The 21,739-nt window shown below is 40.6% G+C and overlaps 1 long non-coding RNA gene across 1 annotated transcript; it reads right to left on the bottom strand.

Moving 5' to 3' along the window:
* Positions 1-11,205: 11,205 nt before the first annotated feature.
* LOC132381821 (uncharacterized) lies at positions 11,206-21,514 on the bottom strand. The gene is made up of 2 exons (XR_009508125.1): positions 21,353-21,514; positions 11,206-13,560 (listed from the first exon to the last, which is right to left on the bottom strand). It is a non-coding gene; the product is annotated as an uncharacterized LOC132381821 (long non-coding RNA).
* Positions 21,515-21,739: the final 225 nt, after the last annotated feature.

Raw genomic sequence — 21,739 nt, 5'->3', positions numbered from 1 at the left:
AGATACACCACCAAAGCCCGTGTTGACACAAAAATTTGTGCCACTGCAGGGAGCGATTGGACTGCAAATATAAAAAAATCTGGTCCCACTCCAATTCAGATAGGCTGTTTTGTGCCTTGCATTGCATTCTGGGCAGTTGCAAATGTCATGTAAGTACTTGTTACAAAACTATAGAAACTATAGTTTTGACCTGAACCTTGGTTAATATAAGAGTCTGCCAGTGTCAGATACCTTCCACAGTTTTGCATGTTGTACCTAAATCTTGAGAGGTCTAGTAAAGTCAAGTAAACTGCATCACATAAAGGATTGCAAAACATAAAGGACTGCAAGAATTATTGAAAGGATCATTGGGGTCTCTCTTCGACCCATGAGGGATATTTATCAGGAGCGCTGCATACGCAGGGCTCAGCATTGTGAATTATGTCTTCCATGCGTCTAACAATCACTTTGACCCCCCACCATTAGGCAGGAGGTGCTGTAGCATTAGGACAAAAACTGCTAGAATGTACAAACTTATTCCTCCAGGCCTTAACTCCTTGCCACCGCCAGGGTCTCATGATTTGTGAAGCGCCAGTTCATGACCAAGTTTGCAGATGATACAAAGACAGGTGGAGGGGCAGGTAGTTCTGGGGAAGCAGAAAGAACTTAGGCAGATGAGGAGAATAGGCAAGGTAGAAGGCGGTGGAATACAGTGTCAGAAATTGTTTGGTCATGCACTTTGATGGAAGAAGTAAGAGCAAGACTATTTTATAAATGAGAGAAAATTCAAAAATCTGGAGTGCAAAGGGACTTGGGATCTTGGTGCAGGATTCTCTAAAAGTTAATTTGCAGGTTCAATTAGTGGTGAGGAAGGCAAATGTGATGTTAGCATCTTTTTGAGAGGGCTAGAATATAAAAGCAAGAATGTGATGTCAAGGCTTTATAAGGCACTGTTGAGGCTTCACTTGACATTGTGAGCAGTTTTGAACTCTTATCTAAGAAAGGATGTTCCCTTTATCTCTTTCATGAATCAATTACCCAGCTCTTTACTTCATCCGTTCCCCCTCCCTCTCCCAGTTTCACCTATCGCCTACCACCTTGTACTTCTTCCTCCCCTCCCCACCTTCTTACTCTGACTTTTCCTCTTCATTTCCAGTCCTGAGAAGGGTATCGGCCGAAATTCGTCGACTGTTTACTCTTTTCCATAGATGCTGCCTGGCCTGCTGAGTTGCTCTAGCATTTTGAGCGTGTTACTTTGTGTAGATACTGGAGTATCTTCATCCAATCCTGGATGCTGGAGTATCTTTAACGATTGCATCTTCCAAATCTTCATTTCCATTGTGACATTCAAGCTTATTGTTGATACCTTCAACAGTTTTCTAAATTCTAACTTGCCAAAATAGTGAAAGTTTTATTTTCACTCCCGGCCGTTTTTGTCATCCCCAAGTCTGATTGCTTGAAACCACAGAGAACAAAACAGTTCTGAATTGTTTTACAGCTTATTTCTCACCAAATTTCAGTGACAAAAGTTACCACCTTTTGAATACAAGTACACGCAACTAACGCTGCTTAAAAACTATACGGTCTAAGCACAGTGAGGTGTAACGGCCACAAAAGTGAACGCATTTGATGCCGGTTAGAAATTGTTCGGCAACCGAAGCGAACCCAACCGAATTGTTTGTCTGAGAAGCGGCACAGTGTTCCAAATAAAGGAAGTTCTTGTTCTTCAAGGATTGTCGCAAATAAGCATCTACCCGATTAACCTATGGCTCAATTAATGAGAATTCACTGTATTCACATTATGATGAAGGATCGCAGCCTGAAACCTCGTCTGTTTATTAATTTTCATAGATGCTGCCTGGCCTGCTATTTCTCCTGCATTTTGTGTGCATTGCTTTGGGTTTCCAGCTTCTATAGTCTCTTGTGTTTTCAAATATTCACTTTAATATTACACAAGATTCCCTCAAAGTGTGAATGTGCCATATCACAGTGTCCGATTACATCGGCGCTGCGCTGCGGAGGGTTCGGAGCATGCGCTGTGGAATCTCGGTCTCTGGCAGGAGGTGGGGCAAACACTTCAGGTCCGGGAAAGGAACGACGGGACACTGGAATACAATAGTTTTGGCTGCAGGCAAAGACATTTAATGATGGTGACCAGTTACAAATGAAATATTCTTCAATGGTCATCTGCCGTTATTGGGATTGCGAGCGAGAAAAGATGAAATACTCCACAGCGGTCTGTTGTGGGGCGGTGGGGGAAAGGGGCGTGAAGGTTTGTGCTCATTAGTGATCCGGTGCAAGACGGCCGGAACATATGTAAAACTTAATTGTAATTGGGATGTGTAGACTCGCACTCAGTTGATTGAAACTGGATTGAACAATTGGAAATAGCTCTAAACTATTGCTTTATCGATTTGTGGTGAACTACATATACCTGTCTGGACATGCCCCCCCCCCCCCCCCCCGCTGACTTCTCCTGTGGCTCCTCCCACAGACCCCGGTATAAAGGCGATTGGAGGCACAGACCCTTCCGCAGTCTCCAGGATGTTGTGTGGTGGTCACTTGCTGCTTGTGCTTTTTTCAAACCAGTAAAAGCCTACTTTAACCCACGCCTCAGAGTTCTTGATGGTGCATCACGATTGATGCGATACACGCACTGCTCAGCAAAACCTGATTTAACGCTAGCCTGAACATGGGACGATTTACAACGACCAATTAACCTACCAACTGGTACATCTTTGGTCTGTGGGAGAAAACTAGATTATGCAGATAAAACCCCTGTAATCACAGACGAAATGTAAAAACTCTACACACAGAGTTGGAAATTGTAGTGTACGGTTTTACAGTCTTAACAAATTGTATTGTTCCTTACAGGTAGGAACCGTACTGACTTGTGTGTGGACTGCACTCACACTGGGGAGAAACCATTCACTTGTACCCTCTCTGAAAAGGGGATGGTACCTTTAGGTAGTGCTAGTCAAATAGTGGTCGCCATAATATCTGTGGTAGTTTAAATTCTCATGGCATTTATAGGATGGCTGATCAGTTCTGAATCATAGAAATAGGCATGGACATAGACCTTTTGGTTCATTATATACATATCGCCAATCATACGCATTTGAGGGGTACATTGTTAATAAGGCACAAAGAAAGCAGCAAGCTTTGGTGAAACAGTCCCTGCTTAAAACATGTTGGGTTTGTGTAAGATCTATGATTTTCACAAAACCAGTTCACAGTAGTACAGAATCAGAATCAGGTTTATTATCACCAGCATGTGACATGGAATTTCTTCACTTAGCAGCAGCAGTTCAATGCAATATACAATTTAGCAGAGAGAGAGAAAAAAAATAAATAAAATAAAATATAATAATAAATAAACAAGTAAATTAATTATGTATATTGAATAGATTATGTAAAAATGTGCTAAAACAGAAACACTATATATATTAAAAAAGTGAGGTAGTGTCCAAAGCTTCGAAGTCTGTTCAGAAATCGGATAGCAGAGTGCAAGCAGCTGTTCCTGAATAGCTGAGTGTGTGCCTTTAGGCTTCTGTATCTCCTACCTGATGGAAACACGAAGAAAGGCCATTTGGGCCACTGAATTCATATCAGCTCTATGCAAGAGCAATTTTTCTCAACCTGTTTCCGTAACTTCTACATGTAGCCCTGTAAATTCCTTACTTTCGGGTCCCTTGTGAACACTATATACTTAGCGTACTCCGCAGCACTTTCAGTCATTAAAGTGCTTTTCGTTCTGGAGTGCACAGGTACATACCAAGTGAACCATAAAATGTTATCTGTACTAGGTATCCGGTATGAAAGCCTGACCTCTGCTGGCTCGAGTAGTCTCACCACCACCGAGACAAAGTGCTGTTGGTGATGGCTGGGTGGAGGTCTGCACTGCTGGAGACTTGCATTAACCATTTCAATCCTGTAGTACCTTTGCTGGATTCAAGTGAACCTTCTGGCTTTCTGTTTCCTTGTTTGGCTGCCCAGTATGCGGCAATTAGATCAATTTAACGTTCTTATTGCTGTGGGAACTCCAGCACTGGGTTGAGTCCTTAAAAACAATCACAGCCTAGAAGCATTCAGTAGTTTCTACCTATGCCGTGTTGGCTCACTCTCACGCTAATTTCATTTGTACTCTCATTCCTCAGAGATGTGTAATTCAATCTTCCTCCTCTGCTATCCCAGGCAGAGTATTCCAGACTTTAATGTCCGATGTGAACAAAGTTCTTCTCATCTGAACTTTGATTTGATTAGTAGAACATAGAAAAATACATCAGATGATCAGGCTCTTCAGCCTATGATGATCTGCCAAATTAATTAAGCTAATGATGCCTAATTAAACTAAGTTCTTCTGCTTACACATTGTCCATGTCCCTCCATACTCTGCATACTCAAGTACCTATCTTCCTCTTTATATTTTCTATCTCCACCGCTGCCCAGACAGTGCATTTCAAGCATTCACCACTCTTTCCATGTAAAGACACATTGCCTTTGAATTTTCCCTCTCTCACCTTAAATATGTACTGCGAAAGAGAAACTGTGTATTCTATCAGATTCTTCTGCTAGACTTCATCACCTGCTCCTCTTCTGTCCCTTTCTCTATTCTGATTTACCTAGGTTCTCTCAAACACATTCTACTTTCCACACCCTTCCCTTACCACCCCAGATCTGCATATCTCCTAATATCTTCCCGTTCCTCACTTTCTCTATCTGTCCATTCCTCACACTCATCCCACTCACCAGTCCCCTGCCATTAACTACATAAGTCCTGCCCTGCCCTAATTTCCTATGCAACATTTTGTACTTCTCCAAGTTACTTTGCCTCTGCTGTGCAGTGAACCAGAATTGATTAGAACCCTTGGGGGAAAGTGATCATAATGTGATAGAATTCACCCAGAAATTTAAGAAGGAGAAGCTAAAGGCAGATGTATCAGTATCACAGTGGAGTAAATGGAATTAATGAGACTTGAGAGAGGAGTTGGCCAAAATGATTGGAAAAGAACACTGGCAAGAATAAGAGCAGAGCAGCAGTGGCTAGAATTTCTGGAAGCAATTCAGAAGGCACAAGATAAATACATCACAAAGAGGAAGATGTATTCCCTAAAAGCAAGATGACACAACCATGTTTAACAAGAGAGGCCAAAGCCAACAAAAAAGCCAAAGAGAGCAAAAATAATAGGGCAAAAATTAGTGGGAAGGTAGAGCATTGGGAAGCTTTAAAAAACTAACAGAAAGCAACTAACAAAGTCATAAAGAAAGAAAAGATAGAATATGAAAAGAAGCAAGCCAATAGTAATAAAAAGGATACCAAAACATTCTTCAGATACATAAAGTGTAAACAAAAGGTGAGTAGATACTGAGATGCTGGAAAACAATGCTGGAGAGGGAGTAATAGGGGACAAGGAAACATGAATTTAATGAGTATTTTGCATCGGTCTTCACTGTGGAAGGCACAAGCAGTATGCCAGAACTTCGTCAGTATCAGGGGTCAGAAGTGTGTGAAGTTGCCATTACTAGGGAGATGGTCCTTGGGAAACTGAAAGGTTTGAAGGTACTGTAGATAAGTCACCTAGACCAAATAGTGTACACCCCAGGATTCCGAAAGAGGTGGCTATAGTGATTATGCAAGCATTGTGGAGACTGGAAAATAGCAGTTGTCATCCCACTTTCAAGAAGGGAGAAAGACAGAAGAAAGGAAGCTATTGGCCAGTTAGTCTGACCTCAGTGTTTAGGAAGATGCTGGAGTCAATTGCTAAGGGTGTGATTTCAATATACTGTACTTGGAGGCACATGATAAAATAGGCCATAGTCAGCATAGTTTCTGCAAGGGGAAATCTTCTCTGACAAATCAGGATAGACAGAGAGCAATCGGTGAATGTTATGTACTTGAATTTTCAGAAGGCCTTTGTAAAGGTGACACATGAGGCTGATGACCAAGTTAAGAACCAATAGTATTTCAGGAAAGATACTTGCATCAATAAAGTAGTGACTGATTAGCAGGAGGGAAAGAGTGAGAATAAAGGGAGCCTTTTCTAGTTACTGCTGGTGACTAGTAGTGTTTCGTAGGTGTCTGTGTTGGGTCTAGTTCTTTTTACATTACGTATCAATGTTTTGGATGATAGAATTGATTGCTTTGTTGCAAAGTTTGTGGATGATATGAAGATAGGTAAAGGTGTGCAGGTCTGAGAAAGTAGGAAGGCTACAGAAGGACTTAGATTTGGAGAATGGGCAAAGAAGTGGTATAAAGTATGCAGTGTCAGGAAGTGTACAAATATATAAGAGAGTTCACTACCTAAGTGGAGAGAAAATTCAAAATTCTGAGGCACAGAGCAACTTGGGAATTCTTGTGCTGGATTCTATAAACGTTCATTTCCAGGTTAAATAGGTGGTGAGGAATGTAAATGTGATGTTAGAATTAATTTCAAATGGAATACAATATAAAAGCAAGGATGTAATGTTGAGGCTTCATAAAGCCTCTCTGTTGAAGCCTCTCTTAGTGTATTGTGAGCAGTTTTGGGACCCTTATCTAGGAAAGGATGTGCTGACACAGGAATCTGTTTAAAGGAAGTTCAGGAAAATGATTGAACGGCTTGTCATATGAAGAGTGTGTGAAGGCTCTGGGTCTGTATTCACTGTAATTCAGAAGAATGAGGGATTACCTCATTGAAACTTATTGTATGTTGAAAGCCTTGCCGAATAATTGAGTGTGTGCCTTCAGGCTCCTGATGGTAGCAGTAAGAAGAGGGCTTGTCCTGGGTGATGGAAGTCCTTAATAATGCATGCTGCCTTTTTGAAGCATCGCTCCGTACAGTTGGCCTGGACCCTGGAAGGCTAGTGCCTATGATGGAGCTGGCTGAGTTCACAACATTCTGCAGCTTATTTCAATCCTCTGCAGTGTCCCACCCCATACCAGATGGCGATTCTGCTGGTAGAATACACTCAACAGTACATCTGTAGAAATTTACCTGTGTCCTTGATAAAGAAAGCAGGGGAAATTGCAGTGCATGCAGGTCCTAGCTGAAACGGAAGTTGATTCTATCTATAACAAATTTCTCAAAGTACTTCATCACCATAACTGTGATTCTTACTGGAGAATAGCCATTAAGGTCGCTCACCCTCTTCTTCTTAGACACTGGTATGATTGTGCAGTTGGTGGGAACTTCCAAACTCCATACTAATTCTTCTCTCATTGCTACAGTCAGAAGATACATAAAGAGTAAAAGAGGTGAGAATAGATATTGGACCACTGGAAAATAGCACTGGAGAGGTTATAATGGGCAACAAAGAAAGAGCAAATGAACTGAATATGTATGTTGCATCAGTCTTCACAATATACGACACTAACAGTATGCCGGAAGTTTGAGAGTGTCAGTAAGCAGAAGTGAGTGCAGTTGCTATTACTAGGGAGAAGAGCTGAAATTTCTGAAGGTAGGTAAATCAACTGGACCAAATAGACTGCACCCCAAGGTACTGAAGAGGTTGCTGTAGACATTGTGGAGGCACGAGTAATGATCTTTCGAGAATCTCTAGGTTCTGGAATGGTTCTGGAGGACTGGAAAATTGCAAATGTTGCTCCATTCTTCAAGAATAGAGGAAGACAAAAGAAAAGAAATTATAGGACAGTTAGCCTGACTTCAACGGTTGGGAAGGTGTTGGAGTCATTCTCAAGGATGTGGATTTAGGGTACTTGGAGGCACATGGCCAAGTGAGCATGGTTTTTTTCAGGGAAAACCTTGTCTGACGATTGTATTGCAATTCTTTGAGGAAATAACAAACAGAATAGACAACATTGAATCAGTTTATGCTGAGTATTTGGATTTTCAGAAGGCATTTGACAAAGTACCACACATGAGGCTGCTTAAGTAGATAAAAGCCTATGGTATTACAGAAAAGAAACTAGCATTGAATGAACATTGGCTGATTGGCAGGAAGCAAATACTGGGAATAAAGTGAGCTTTTACTGATCAGCTGTCAATAACTAGTGGTGTTCCACAAGGCAGTGTTAGAAATGATGGCTTTGTGGATGATATGAAGATAGGTGGAGCTGCAGGTATTGGCAAGGAAGGAGGGAGGTTCAAGAAGGACTTACAAAAATGGATAAAGGAGTGGTAAATGGAATAAGGTGTCTGGAAGTGTAGGATCATGCATGTTGATAGAAGGACTAAAAGCATAGACTGTTTTTAAAATGGGAAGAAAATTTGAAAAAATCCAAGGTGCAAAGCAACTTGGGAGTCCTCATGCAGGATTCCCTTAAAGATTAAGTTACCAGTTGAGCTGGCGGTGAGGAAGAAAAATGCAATGGCAACAATCATTTTGAGAGGATGAGAATATAAAAGCGAGGATATAACATTGAGACTTTATAAGGCACTGGTGAAGACTCAAGGGGTATTGTGAGCAGTTTTAGGCCCCATTTAAGAAAGGATGTGTTAACATTGGGGAGGGTTCAGAGGAGGCTCACCAGAATGATTCTAGGAATGAAAGGCTTATCATACGAGGAGCGATCAACGGCTCTGGAATTCAGAAGAATGAAGATACCAATGAAATCTCCCGACTATTGAAAGGCCTAGATGGAATGGATAGACAACAGAGAATAGGTGGTGAAGTTGAGTCTAGGACCAGAGGGCACAGCCTCACGACGGAGGGACTTGCATTTAGAATGGAGATTAGGAGAAGTTTCTTTAGCCATTGGGTGATGAATCTGTGGAATTCATTGCATATGCAGTTGTGGAAGCCAGGTAGTTGTGTGTATTTAAGGCAAAGGTTGATATGTTTCTGATTTGTCAGGGTGTGAGTGGTTACGAGGAGAAAGCAGGAGAATGGAGTTGAGAGGGAAATGGATCAGTCATAAAGAATTGGAGGAACTGACACGGTGGCCTAATATTTTACTTATCAATAGGACTTGTGATAAACTACTAAACAAGCATGATAGAGACTAACAAATCTGAAGAGCAAATCTTTGCAATAATTGAATGAGTGAAATAACATGGAATTTCAATTGAATGCATTGTTCGAAGCTTGGATAGAAACTGAATATATGGCAGGAATTGCAGCCGTGACTTCAAGTGGGCAGTCCTGCTGTGATGTATTCCAAATACTGCTTGTCCTACATCCTGGGAAACACCAACTTCTGAACCTCTGCCCAAGAAATTATAGCCTACATTCTCTGAGGAAGTACAGCACATATATGATGTGGACTTTACAGGCACCCCTTGCTACCCAAGTGAGGATGACGGTGATGAAACAATAAGATTGACAGCTGTCACAGATTGCTCCAAAGATGACAAAGAGAGTGATGACATACAAGATTGAAAATGAAAGCATTGTTAATCACTGTATTGACAGGCTCGCAGATCCATCAACTATTTTCAGTACCCTGAATCCATCAAACAAGTTATTTAGTTATTGATATGGCCAATGAATTGACATTCAGATGCCAGTCCATACCACTGTCATCTGAACATCAACTATAATTGGCTTTTACACTTGATGGTCAGCAATATCTATGGACAAGGATACCAAAAGGGTTCCACAAAAGTCCCACTGTCCATCACGTGGCTATGAGCATACACCAGAGAGACTGATCCGTCTAACATACAATACGTAGATGATGTCCTGATTGCATCTGAAACTGTAGACCAGAGTGAACGTGCTTTATTTGCGTGTGGTCACAATGCACAACTGCAGCAAGAGGAAGTAATATACAGTACTTGAGACTGAAATCTTGCAAAGTAAGTGGGAAATCATTATGGATAATGCAAAAGCTGTCAAGTATGCAAAACCCCCTACTATAGTTCAACAACTTCAGTCATTTCTGAGGATGTGCAACTGCCACAGAAAAGGGTTGATTTGTATCCTGAAATAGCTTAACTACTCAACAATCTGCTGAAGGACTCAGATGTGACTCTTCGTGAAAAACACCTGGAACTGTTTCAAACTTTAAAGGCAATACTGTGTACCCTGCACCTACATTAAATGCTGACATTGTCTGGGTATTAGCAGAATTGCAAGACCAACCAATGTGTTTAAATGGGAAGAAAATGACAGAACCAGAATGATTTTAAAACACTGAAAAACTGATATTAACAGATGCTTTGTTGTGTTTCAGGTGTAATGAGATGGTAGGAAGTATTTGTATCAATTACATAGCCCTTCCTTTGAGCAGACACAGACATCTTGTCATGTGGGAAGGACATGCAGAGACTTGCTATGGAAGAAGGAGACCTTCATTGATGCCAACCTTTTCTGACATGGTCCTGGAATCTGACAGTGAGTAACTGCATTTAGGTTTGCATTATTCAAAAAGAAATATGTGATTGGGAAGCAAACATTCAAATATACCCTTATCTTATCTACCCTTCATCTTATCGCATCTTGCCATTATGATCAAATTAGTTCTGCTTGTGATTCAGTTGATTTTAGCTTACTACCTTATGCGGGATGTTGGGTGTCTGCAGTATCAGGCCTTTCTTGTGCCAACTGATTTGTTACTGGCATAGAATTTGCATTATGGATAATCTCACCGCTTAAATGAAAATTGTATTGAATCTAGTGTCTTGTTCTTGTATAATAAGAATTTCACCCAGTCAGTGAATGGGATTCATTAGCAAGGGTGAATAAAAATAAGGCAGGGGCAAATCGAGTGGCCACTGTTAGTGTGAGGAGGCTTTGGCTTTCTTCATCAGAATTAGGTGAGGTCAGGCTTGGTCGAGATAAGTATCTAGTAAATTTCTTTTTCTTGTTTATTCTTGATTTCTCATCTCTTAGGGCATAGTTAGTGCAGTGAAATGTCTCCAGGGGCTTTGTTGTATACTTTGTGTGAGAAGTGGGAATTCCGAGCCTCCTGGATAACAACACCTGCATCAAGTGCACAAAGCTGCAGCTCTTCAGAGAAAATTTTAAGGAACAGTAGCTGCAGCTCAATGACATTTAGCTCATATGGAAAAATTAAGAATTTACCGATAGGAGCTACAGGGAAATAGTCTCCTCTCGGTTGCAGGAGGCAGGTGACTGTGTGACTGTCAGGAGAAAAAAAGAAATGGGCAACCTGTACAGAGCATTCCTGTGGCTGTTCCCCTGGATACAGTTGAGGTGGATGACCTACTGAGGTAGCCACAGCAACCAGATCTCTGGCACTGTAAATGAAAATTATTTTAATATTATGTGTTCTTCCTTGTTTCAGCTCAAAGTATTTGCAAAGAAAAGGAGACAGTACACATGTTCAAGTCCACAAGAAAACACTTTATTAGAACAAGCACAAATGCAATACAGAAAGAAAAAAAGCAAATGTCTGTAGTAGTAGCAGTACAGAAATCAGAATAATACTTATCATTCACTGAACAAGCTGATCTGTGAAATGCTTCCATAAAGTCTCTCTCTCTCTCTCTCTCTCTCTCTCTCTCTCTCTCTCTCTCTCTCTCTCTCTCTCTCTCTCTCCCTCCCTCCCTCCCTCCCTCCCTCCAATTTGACATACTCTGACTCTCTCTACGTGCTGTTCTCTATATTATTACTAGGGTCAGCTGCTGTGACCAAGCCTAGGACAGAACTCTCTCCTCTAGCACCAAGAAGGTGCCCTTTTTATACCCTTCAAGACCGCTTACACTGGTATTTTTCCATGCATTTGGTACCTGTACCTCCATCTGAACAATGACCTCGCCTTCCTGTCAAAAAAATATCTACTTAACCATCTTCTACTGCTCTGGCAATGGACCTGCAGAGACTCTGAAGCTTCTCTACACTTTGCAATGGACTGATTCTAGAAACATAAATACAGAAAACCTATGTGATGCACCATCAATAACTCACTCTGAGATGTAAAGGCAAGATATCAGCTTTTATTGACTGGAAGAAGGAACAAGCAGTGAGTGACCACCATACTACATCCTGGAGGCCGGGCTCAGGCCTCAATCGCCTTTACACAGGGGTCTATGGGAGGAACCACAGGAGCAGTCAGCAGGGGGCGTGTCCAGACAGGTATATGTAATTCACCACACTATGGCACAATACAGGCCCTTCAGCCCACAAAGCTGTGCCAAACATGTTGTTACCTTACAACTACCTAGGCTTACCCATAGCCCTCTATTTTTCTTAGCTCCATGTATGAATCCAGGATTCTCTTGTACTTCTTCAAAACAGACCCACTCCCAGCTCACAGCACTTTCTTTAACAGACTTGCATTTTATTTTAGCATATACCATGGAGAAAACTCAATTAACTCTCTCCTTACAGCCTCTGTCTGGCACTAGGGAAAGGAATAGAGATGAGATTCTGTGAATACGATAGAAACACTTAGATGGTATGTTACCTCCCAGGTGCCAGGTTATGGATGTCTCAGATCAGGCCACAACATTCTAGACAGTGAGCAGCCAGCTGTCTTGGTACAAGATATTAAGAGGAATAGACAGAGTGAACAGCCAGCGCCTCTTCCCCAGGGCACCACTGCTCAGTACAAGAGGACATGGCTTTAAGGTAAGGGGAGGGAAGTTCAAGGGGGATATTAGAGGAAGGTTTTTCACTCAGAGAGTGGTTGGTGCATGGAATGCACTGCCTGAGTCAGTGGTGGAGGCAGATACACTAGTGAAATTTAGGAGACTACTAGACGGGTATATAGAGGAATTTAAGGTAGGGGGTTATATGGGAGGCAGGGTTTGAGGGTCAGCACAACATTGTGGGTTGAAGGGCCTGAAATGTGCTGTACTATTCTATGTTCTATGTACATATTGGTAGGATAGGCTAGGTGAAGAGGCCTTGATGAGAGATTTAGGGTGCTTGAGGACCTGAATTATAAAGAAACATTAAATTGGCTATTATTTTATTGCCTAGAGGGTAAAAGGTTGGGGGGTGGTTCAAAGTGGTGTACAAAATTATTCCAGGTATAAACAGGTTATACCTAGAGGTTATCAGTTAAAGGTGAAAGGTGAAATATTTAAGCGGAACCTAAGGCAGAATTTATTCACTCGGGGTGGTGAGAGTGTTGAATGAGCTGAATGCCACATTGATTTCAACACTTAAGAAAAATTTGGATAGATGCATGGATGGGAGGGGTGTAGAGGGCTATGGTCTGGGCTCAATTCAATAGGACTAGACAGATTAATGGTTGTGTATGGACCAGATGACCCAAAAGAGCTGTTTCTGTGCTGCAGTGTTCTGTGTTCAATATCTTTATTTAATTTGGCATCATATTCAGCACAGACATCATGGGCTGAACACCCTGTGTGGCTCTGTTCTGTGTTCTGTGTTCCAATTGCAATTGTAACATTTTCAACTGAAATCAAACAAATTCAGCCAACAGAACATTTTGAGTAGATGGAACGGTTGGCTATGAAACCACAGTCTTGGATGTAGACGTCGATGAAAAGGTTGATTTGTGAATATCTTTAAAGCTTTGATTCCCCAAAGGCAGGGACCTGTGATTGTAGTAAGTTGTGCTGAGTGTAAAATGAGACCCTCGTGTCTTTACATTATCCCTTTATTTTAGGTTACTAAATGAAAATGCCACAATAACTTGGCTCAGCTGCTCCCGCATGATGTGTGGAAATTAGGTGTTCTCCCATCTGGGTGTGGCTGCAGAATATTCTGAAAGAGAATATTGAACAATCAGAGATCGTCTCACTGAGCTCCTCCACCAGTTTGTCCCTTGCTTCAGATTCCAGCATCTTCAGTCTCTTCTCTCTCCATTCCTGCTCAGACGTGTGGTTGTGTTGTTGGGGAAGGAGTTAGCTGAGCTGGCAGGTGAACGAGGCTCAGATTTGTTATAATCATATAATCGTAAATCCAATCAAACAAAAAAGGTCTGTAATCTATTTTAACAAAAACTGTAAAACAAGTATAGTAGATGAACATGAAAATTTATTTAACACCAGGTTCTATGATGTTGTCATCACTTAAAAGGGGTGGGGTTGGCAATTCAATATACTAGGGTAAAGACTACCCAAGCAGGACAGGGTGTAGAGGAGAGAAGGAAATATTGCATTGCTTGTCAAAGATTGCACTACTTCAGTATTGAAGAAGAATATCCATGAATACTCTTCTTTAGGGGAAAAAATGGTGTCATTATTTTGGTGGGATGTATGTAGAAAGTAATGGATACTTGCGCAACACATCATGGTCATATCCCTTCCCATCATCTGTAGTATCTACAAGAGCTCAAGAATACAATATGAGTCATCTAAGATACCACCCACCCAGGTCATGTCATTTTTTACCTTCTGCCATCAAACAGGGAGTACAGAAGCCTGAAGGCCACCATTCACAGTTTCAAGAACAGCTGATTCCCTTCAATCATTCATTTGTTTAACCAACCAGCCAAACCCTGTCACCGCTGAAGTTTAGCAACACTATGGTCGCAGCTCACATTGCACTGAACTGGACGCTTTGTTCTAATTGTGCAGATGACACTAATCTCAACTGATTTTATCATAAATCTCACAATGATCAACAAGAGTTAGAGCTACAGATAAATCAGAAGATATCAGAGAGTAACTTATTCACACAGAGGGTGTTGGGCATGTGGAACAAGCTGCTAGGGAAAGAGGCAGAAGCAGGAATAATTACAAAGTTGAATTTGTTGGGGCCTAAGCAGATAGAGAATACAGCTTGTGAAATTGAGTTTAATCAAACCACTGGTTTGAGGGGAATCTATGTTAGAAAAATATTCTGCTGAAGACTACCAGATTGTCACAACACAACGAGTCCATTTATGGTCTTAAAGGTGACTCATTCATTTCCTAGTTTGGGCCCACACAAGACTTAAGGCTCTCTGGGAGAAACAGAAAGGAGATTAGAGGCAAAGGAAAGAGGTTTTGATATATCACTAGCTCAACAAGAGTCTGGATCATCTAATACACTGCTTTCAAAATGAACAACTTCCGGTTAACAGGACTTTGTTTCTTAACTAATTCTTGAGATGCAGATTTCTCCAATAAGACAAATATTTATTGGCAAAAATAAGTAAGAGGGAACCTCATTGGTCAGTTTGGAGTCACTTTCAGGCCAAACACAATTAGGCAGATAATTTCATTCCTTGCCCAGCAGTATCAATGAATAGAATGTGTCATTGCAACGGGGAATTTAAGGTTATCATTACTGGTATTTCTGGTATTAAAATAATGTAAGTAACTATTCAAGCTTAATGTTCCCATGTACTAATGTAGGATTTTTTTTTTACTTAAGCCACTGGATCAACAGTTAAATTCTCTGATAACAATGCTACTCATTGACTTGGAATAATTTTATGTCATCACAATGCAAGAGGTCACATACATCTGTCATACTGCGAATCCTGCAGCATGGCAAGGTCCGCCTTTGGCCCAGCTAATCACATGCCAGCATTTGCAGAAGTCTGTACACCAGTGACTTACCAAGTTCATTTCATTATTGATAGGCTAAAACTTCCTACTTCATGGAATTGTAGAATATCTTCACCTACCTGCAATGCTTAAAGAGAATGGCACACAATTGCATTCTAAAGCTATAACAACACAGGAACGTTTGTTCCTAAAAATATTATTATTTTGTATTTCATGATAATTGAGTATTTAGCAACTAAAATTCATTCACCACATCTAGACTGTACCTACATAGCTATATCAATGATGAAAATTGTCTGGCCTTGTTGGGTTCAAAGTGCAGTATTAGTGGAGACTGCATCAGAGTAGGTACCAGACAGTCAGAAACAATGGAATTAATTATGGGGTCCAAAGCACTGGCACAGTACTTAACCAAATAGTTTGTATTCACAGAAGAGGATGCAAATGAATAATGAGGAACTATGAGTTCTTGGAGAAGTAAATTAATGCTTTAAAAACACAAGCGAAACAAGCCCTGTTCCTCGTTCCCACCCATGCATGCACAGTCCTCCAACCTGAAGACAGGCTGTCTTTAACCTCCACACTTTTTCCTTTTCAAATACAGTTTTAAATGTCTCTTTAAAGTTATGATTATATCTGATTGCTTTACCTTGTCTGGTAGCCATTCCGGATATCAACCCTCCTCTATGTGGAAAATAATTCTCCCTCAGATCCCCTTTAAAACTCCTTCCTTTCACAAATTTAAATCAGAATTTTTCATATTCTCAGCAGGGGAAAATAAATTTTGGCTATCGGCCTGATCTATGTGTTGGAAAATTTCATAAACCATTTTTAGGTTATCCCCCCCCGAAGCAGCATGTACATATTTCTTTCCCCAGAAACAGTCAGGCAATTCAGTCTCTCTGACACAACAGCAAACATTTTTCCTATACTGTGGTGACCTGAACTGTACACAATACAGCAAATGTGGTCTAACCATAAACACAAGAGATTCTGTGGATGCTGGATATTCAGAGCAACACAAACAATGGGCTGGAGGATCTCAGCAGGTCAGGCAGCATCAAAGGAGAAGAATAAATGGTTGATATTTAGCTACAGTTTTCAAAACTTGCAAAATAACCAATTAATTTTATTAAGTTATGCCTTTACTTTTGAAAGCAAGCATGACAATTCTTTCAACACTACTCTATTCACCTGTATTGCCACTTTGGATGAATGACTGAACCATGTCACCATGGTTCTCATTCATAAGGAGGGAGAGGAGAAATTTAGTTGCAATCGAGATAGTCATTGAAATAAGACACAATTCTCTTTTACAAGGATCAGGAATCCCAAAGCCTGAATGCTGGGATGTGGGACATCTGACCTGATCTTCAAGAAATTTAGAGTGGGAGGGGAAAGAATCGGTTGTTGTGGCTATATGGGTACCATTGATGTAGGAAGAATGAGGAACGGTTCTCTGCTGAGGGAATTTGTGCAGCTAAGGATGAAAGTAAAATGCAGAACCAAAAATGTAATAATAATCTCTGGATTGTTACCTGAACAACATGTGAGTTTGCATAGGGTTATTAAGATCAGAGTTATTAAGCCTCATTGTGAGGCTCAAAGATTGGTGTGAGAGAAGTGGGTTTGAATTTATGGGGTGTGGGCACTATCATTTGCGAGGGAGAGAGCTATTCCAAGGGGATGGACTCCACCTGAACCACGCTGGGACTAGGGTCCTGCCGAATCACATAGCTAGGGCTGCGGATAGGGCTTTAAACTAAATAGTAGTGAGGTGGGTTCAAAAGCTTGTAACACCAGAAATGAATTAAATGGGAAGAGAGTGTACGAGAGGTTATGGCAGTTTCCACAATAAAGAACAAGTAATCAAGCTCAGAAAAGGATAATAATTTACTTCAGGGAATATAGAGACAAAATTGAACAGAAGGGTTGTGAAAAGAGGACTGGAAGTGTTATATTTGAATGCATGCTGTGTATGTAATAAGGGAGATGATCCCATAGAATAGTTAGAAATTGACAGGTATGACATTGTGGGCATCACCGAATCATGGCTGCAGGAAAGAATGGCTGGGAGATAAACATTCCAGGATACATATTGTATCAAAAGGACAGGCAGGGGGACAGAGGGTAGCTTCACTGGAAAAAGTGAAAACAAATCCTTAGAAAGAGGTGATACAGAATTCTTGCGGGTAGAGTTAAGAAACCGCCTAGGCCATAGGTGTCAAACTCAAGGCCCACGGGTCATATCCGGCCCAGCGTACAATTATATCCAGCCCGCGAGATCATTTTAGATGGATCTATTCTTTTAATTATTAATGGCCCGGCGATATGAAGACTATGGTTGTAAGTTAATACCAATCATAAAAATAATGCTTGCTCAGCAGTCTTCTTCATAAGAAACGGAATTTCTGAAGTGAAACACTTTGTAGTTACAGCAGAGTCTGAGACACATGAGAACAGGCTGAAAAAACGGAGGCAATGAAAGCTGCGTTCGCACGCGCCCGACTGATCCGGCCTGCATGAAGCTGCATTTTGCCCAATCCGGCCCGTGACCTAAAATGAGTTTGACACCCCTGGCCTAAGCATAAGCCACTGATGAAACTTATATACAAGCCTCCAAACAGTAGTCAAGATGTAAGGTATAAACTACAATAGGGGTTAGAAAAGACAGGTAAAAAGAGCAATGTTACAACGGACATGGCTGGGGTGACTTCAAAATTAGGTAGATTAGGAAAATCAGGTTAGTGCTGGTTCCCAATAGAAGAAATTTGTAGAGTGCTTATGAGATTGCTTTTTACATCAGCTTATGCAATTTTGGACTGGTTGTTGTGTAATGAACCAAATTTGATTAGGAAACGTAAGGTAAAGGAAACCTTAGGAGGCTGTGATCATAATATGATATAATTCACCCTGTTGCTTGAGACTGACGTATTGGAAGTGGAGTAAAAGGAACGACTGAGGCAAGTTAGAGGAGGTAGCCAAAGTTTCTGGAAGTAATTTAGAAGAAAAAGAATCAATTCATCCCAAAGAAGATGCAGCATGCTAATGGGAGGATGTCGCAACTGGGGCTGACAAGGAAAGTCAGAAATGTTGTAAAAGCAAAACTACACTCTTTTGCAAGAAACTGCAGAAATTAGTGGGAAACTTTTAAAGACCAAAATAAGAAAACTATAATAAAAAGGAAAGAAAAGATGAGGTATAGAGGTTTACTAGCCGATAATATAAACATAGAAACCAGACGTCTTTTTTTTAATGATACAATGAGTAAAAAGATGAGCAAGTATGGACTTTGGATCATTGCAAAATAAAGAGGAATAAAAAAATTCTTAATGAACTAAGTAAGTATTTTGCATCAATCTTTACTGTGAAAGCTCCTGTAGCACACCAGAAATTCAAGTGTCAAGGCAGAAGTGAGTGTGCCTACTAATACTAAGTAGAAAGTGCTTAGGAAACTGAAAGGTCTGAATGTAGCTAAGTCAAATAGACCAAATGGACTACATTACAGGGTTCTGAAAGAGGTAGCTGAAGACAATATGTAGGAATTAACAGTGATCTTTCAAGAATCACTAGATTCTGGAATGGCTGAAGAGGTCTAGAGAATTGCAAATGTCATTCCATTCTTTAAGAAGGAAGAGAGGCAAATAACAGGAAATAAAAGGCCAATCAGTCTGAATTCATTTGTTAGCAAGATGTTAGTGTTAGTTATTAACAATGGTGTCTTAGAATACTTGTAGGCACATAATAAAATAGGACAAAGTCAGCATGGCTTCCCTAAGGAGAAATCTTGCCTGAGAAATCTCTTGGAAATCTTTGAGGAAACAACAGGCAGGGTTGTCAAAGGAGAGAGAGTGGGCTTCTTTACTTGGACTTTCAGAAGGCCTTTCACAAGGTGTTGTACATTTATTTAGATACACGAGGCTCCTAAAAAAGATAAGAGCCCATGGTATTACAGGGAATATTCAAGTATGGATAGAAAAATGGCTGACTGGCAGAGGGCACAGAGAGTGAATAAAGGGGCCTATTTTTGGTTGACTGCTGATGACTAATGGTGTACCACAAGGTCAGTGCTGGGTCTGCTACATTTTCCATTGTATGTTAATAATCTGGATGATGGAAATAATGGCTTTGTGGCCAAGTCTGCGAATGGTACAAATATAGGTGGAGGGGCAGGTAGTGTTGAAGTACCAGGGAGTCTGTAGGTGGCTTAGACAGATTGGGAGAATGGGTAAAAAAACACTGGCAAATGAAATGCTGTGTGGGGAAATGTATGGTCATGCAGTTTGGTAGAAGAAATAAAGACACAGACAGTTTTCTAAATGGAGAGCAAGTTCAGTGAGGAGCATATGACGAGCATCTAATGGCTCTAGACCGGTACTGACTAGAGTTTAGAAGAATTAGTAGGGGTGGAGGTTGGGGATCTCATTAAAATCAATGGAATATTGAAAGGCCTATATGAGTGGATGTGGAGAGGATATTTCCAATAGTAGGAGAGTCATGGATCTGGATAGTAGGGATATAGAGGGCTATAGTCCCAGCATTCAGCATGGATTAGATGGACTGAATGGCCTATTTCTGAGCTGTATTTCTCTGACTCTAAAATACAGAACAGTCTCAGAATAGAAGGATGTCCCATCCGAACAGACATGAGGAATTTCTTTAACCAGAGAGTAATGAATCTGTGGAATTCATTGCGACAGACAGCTGTGGTGACCAAGTCACCAGGTATATTTAAAGAGAAGGTTGGTCGTTTCTCAATTAAAAACTCATCCAGTGTTAAATAGGGGAGTAGACCTGATGGGTTGAATAACATAACTCTGCTACAATGGCTTATGGTGGTATGTACCATCAGACACTATTCAAAGTAAAACATGAATCAAACATAAGTTATACACATTTTTGTAAGAACATGATTAGAAGAAAGCCCATTGGAGTGCAACATAGTCACAGTATTGCTTCGCTAAAGTAGAGATTTGGTTTGTGCAGTTTGATTTATAAACCAAATGATTTAAGGCTGTGTTATGGAACTTCATTTTGCGCTACCTCCTACCTGATGTGAGAAAGTGGCAAAGCCAGAGTGATGGGGTATCAATGATGACGGATGTTGCCCTCTTGAGGCAACATCTCATGTACTGTAAGTGCTATCGATGGTGGTGAGGGATGTTATGTATTGGACTGAGTCCACTACCCTCCGCAGTTCAATCTTTTAGTGGGTAACCCCTCATTATAAAACACTGTCACATCATTCTTTCAGCATCCAACCCATTGATCTCCCTTGGAATCTTATGATTTGATTATGATCCAAATGACATTAATTGCATTGATCAAGCAAGTGAACCTTGTCGTGATTGGGCCTGATCTTTATTAAATATTGAAATCAAAACTGTGCTCAGTACTATTGTTCTGATCTCAGCAGAACCCTGGAAACTCAAAATATCCCTCTATACTCATACCCCTTACAATACAGGTCTGTACAAATTACTCTTCTACCTCTCTGCTGATGTTTTTAGTTTTATGAACCAAAACTCCAGAACCCATTGCAGCACAACGTTATAGTCTCATTCTAATTTCATTCTTCCTGTCAAACTAAATTTTGCATGAATTATGTTTCATTTACAAATTTCTTCCTCATTCACTTAATCTATCAATATCATATTGCAAGATATTTGCTTCTTCCTGACAACCTCATTTTCTGCTAATCCATCCATTTGGATCTCATCATTAAGCTGGATTTCTGTGCTCTTCTTTAAAGACACTACTATAAATTATAAATAGTTGAAGCCCAGCTAGCCTTCATTTATGTGCCAGCTAACAACTTACTTATTACCAAAATGTAAATGATCCATTTGAAGTTACTCTTGTCTTTTTTGTTGCCCTGTTAGTTAACAAGTACTCATCAACACTATTGCTGCTTTCTATGCCTTGGCAATTCAAGTACTTATCTAAAGTGGAGCAAGTTGCTGGGACAACATGTTCTAGCCCCAGTGCCTTTCACTGTGATGTTGCCCAGGTCCTCGCATGAGGTACAATACACTGTTTGGACAATTTAAACAACTTACTGGAAAGACTGGCTGTTGGGACTGGAGGCGAGAGCGGACTAACACTGCCCATGGCAACTGTGCTCTGAGCCCACCGATGTGATGGACTGATACTGATGCTTGGGCCTGCTCCAGGCTGCTCCGGAATTCAAATCTAAGGACACATTTTGGTTTGGAATTTTGTTGCTCACTTTTATTGTTTGCTTGATCTTCGTTTCGTCCCTTTCTCTTTGCATCAGGTGTTAGTCTTTATTGCTTTTTTAAATTGAGTTCTTTCAGGTTTCTTGCTTCGTGGTTTCCTGTAAGCAAACAAATCTGAAGGTTGTATAATTTATATATTCTTAGATAATGAATAAAAGTAAATTGAAATATTATTTAATACTATTTAAATTGTGTGGGTTGCTCTAT

This window comes from Hypanus sabinus, chromosome 26, assembly GCF_030144855.1.
Source record: "Hypanus sabinus isolate sHypSab1 chromosome 26, sHypSab1.hap1, whole genome shotgun sequence".
NCBI lineage: Eukaryota > Metazoa > Chordata > Chondrichthyes > Myliobatiformes > Dasyatidae > Hypanus > Hypanus sabinus.
Note: the sequence above shows the minus strand (reverse complement) of the source record. Positions and strands in the feature narration are given on the sequence as shown.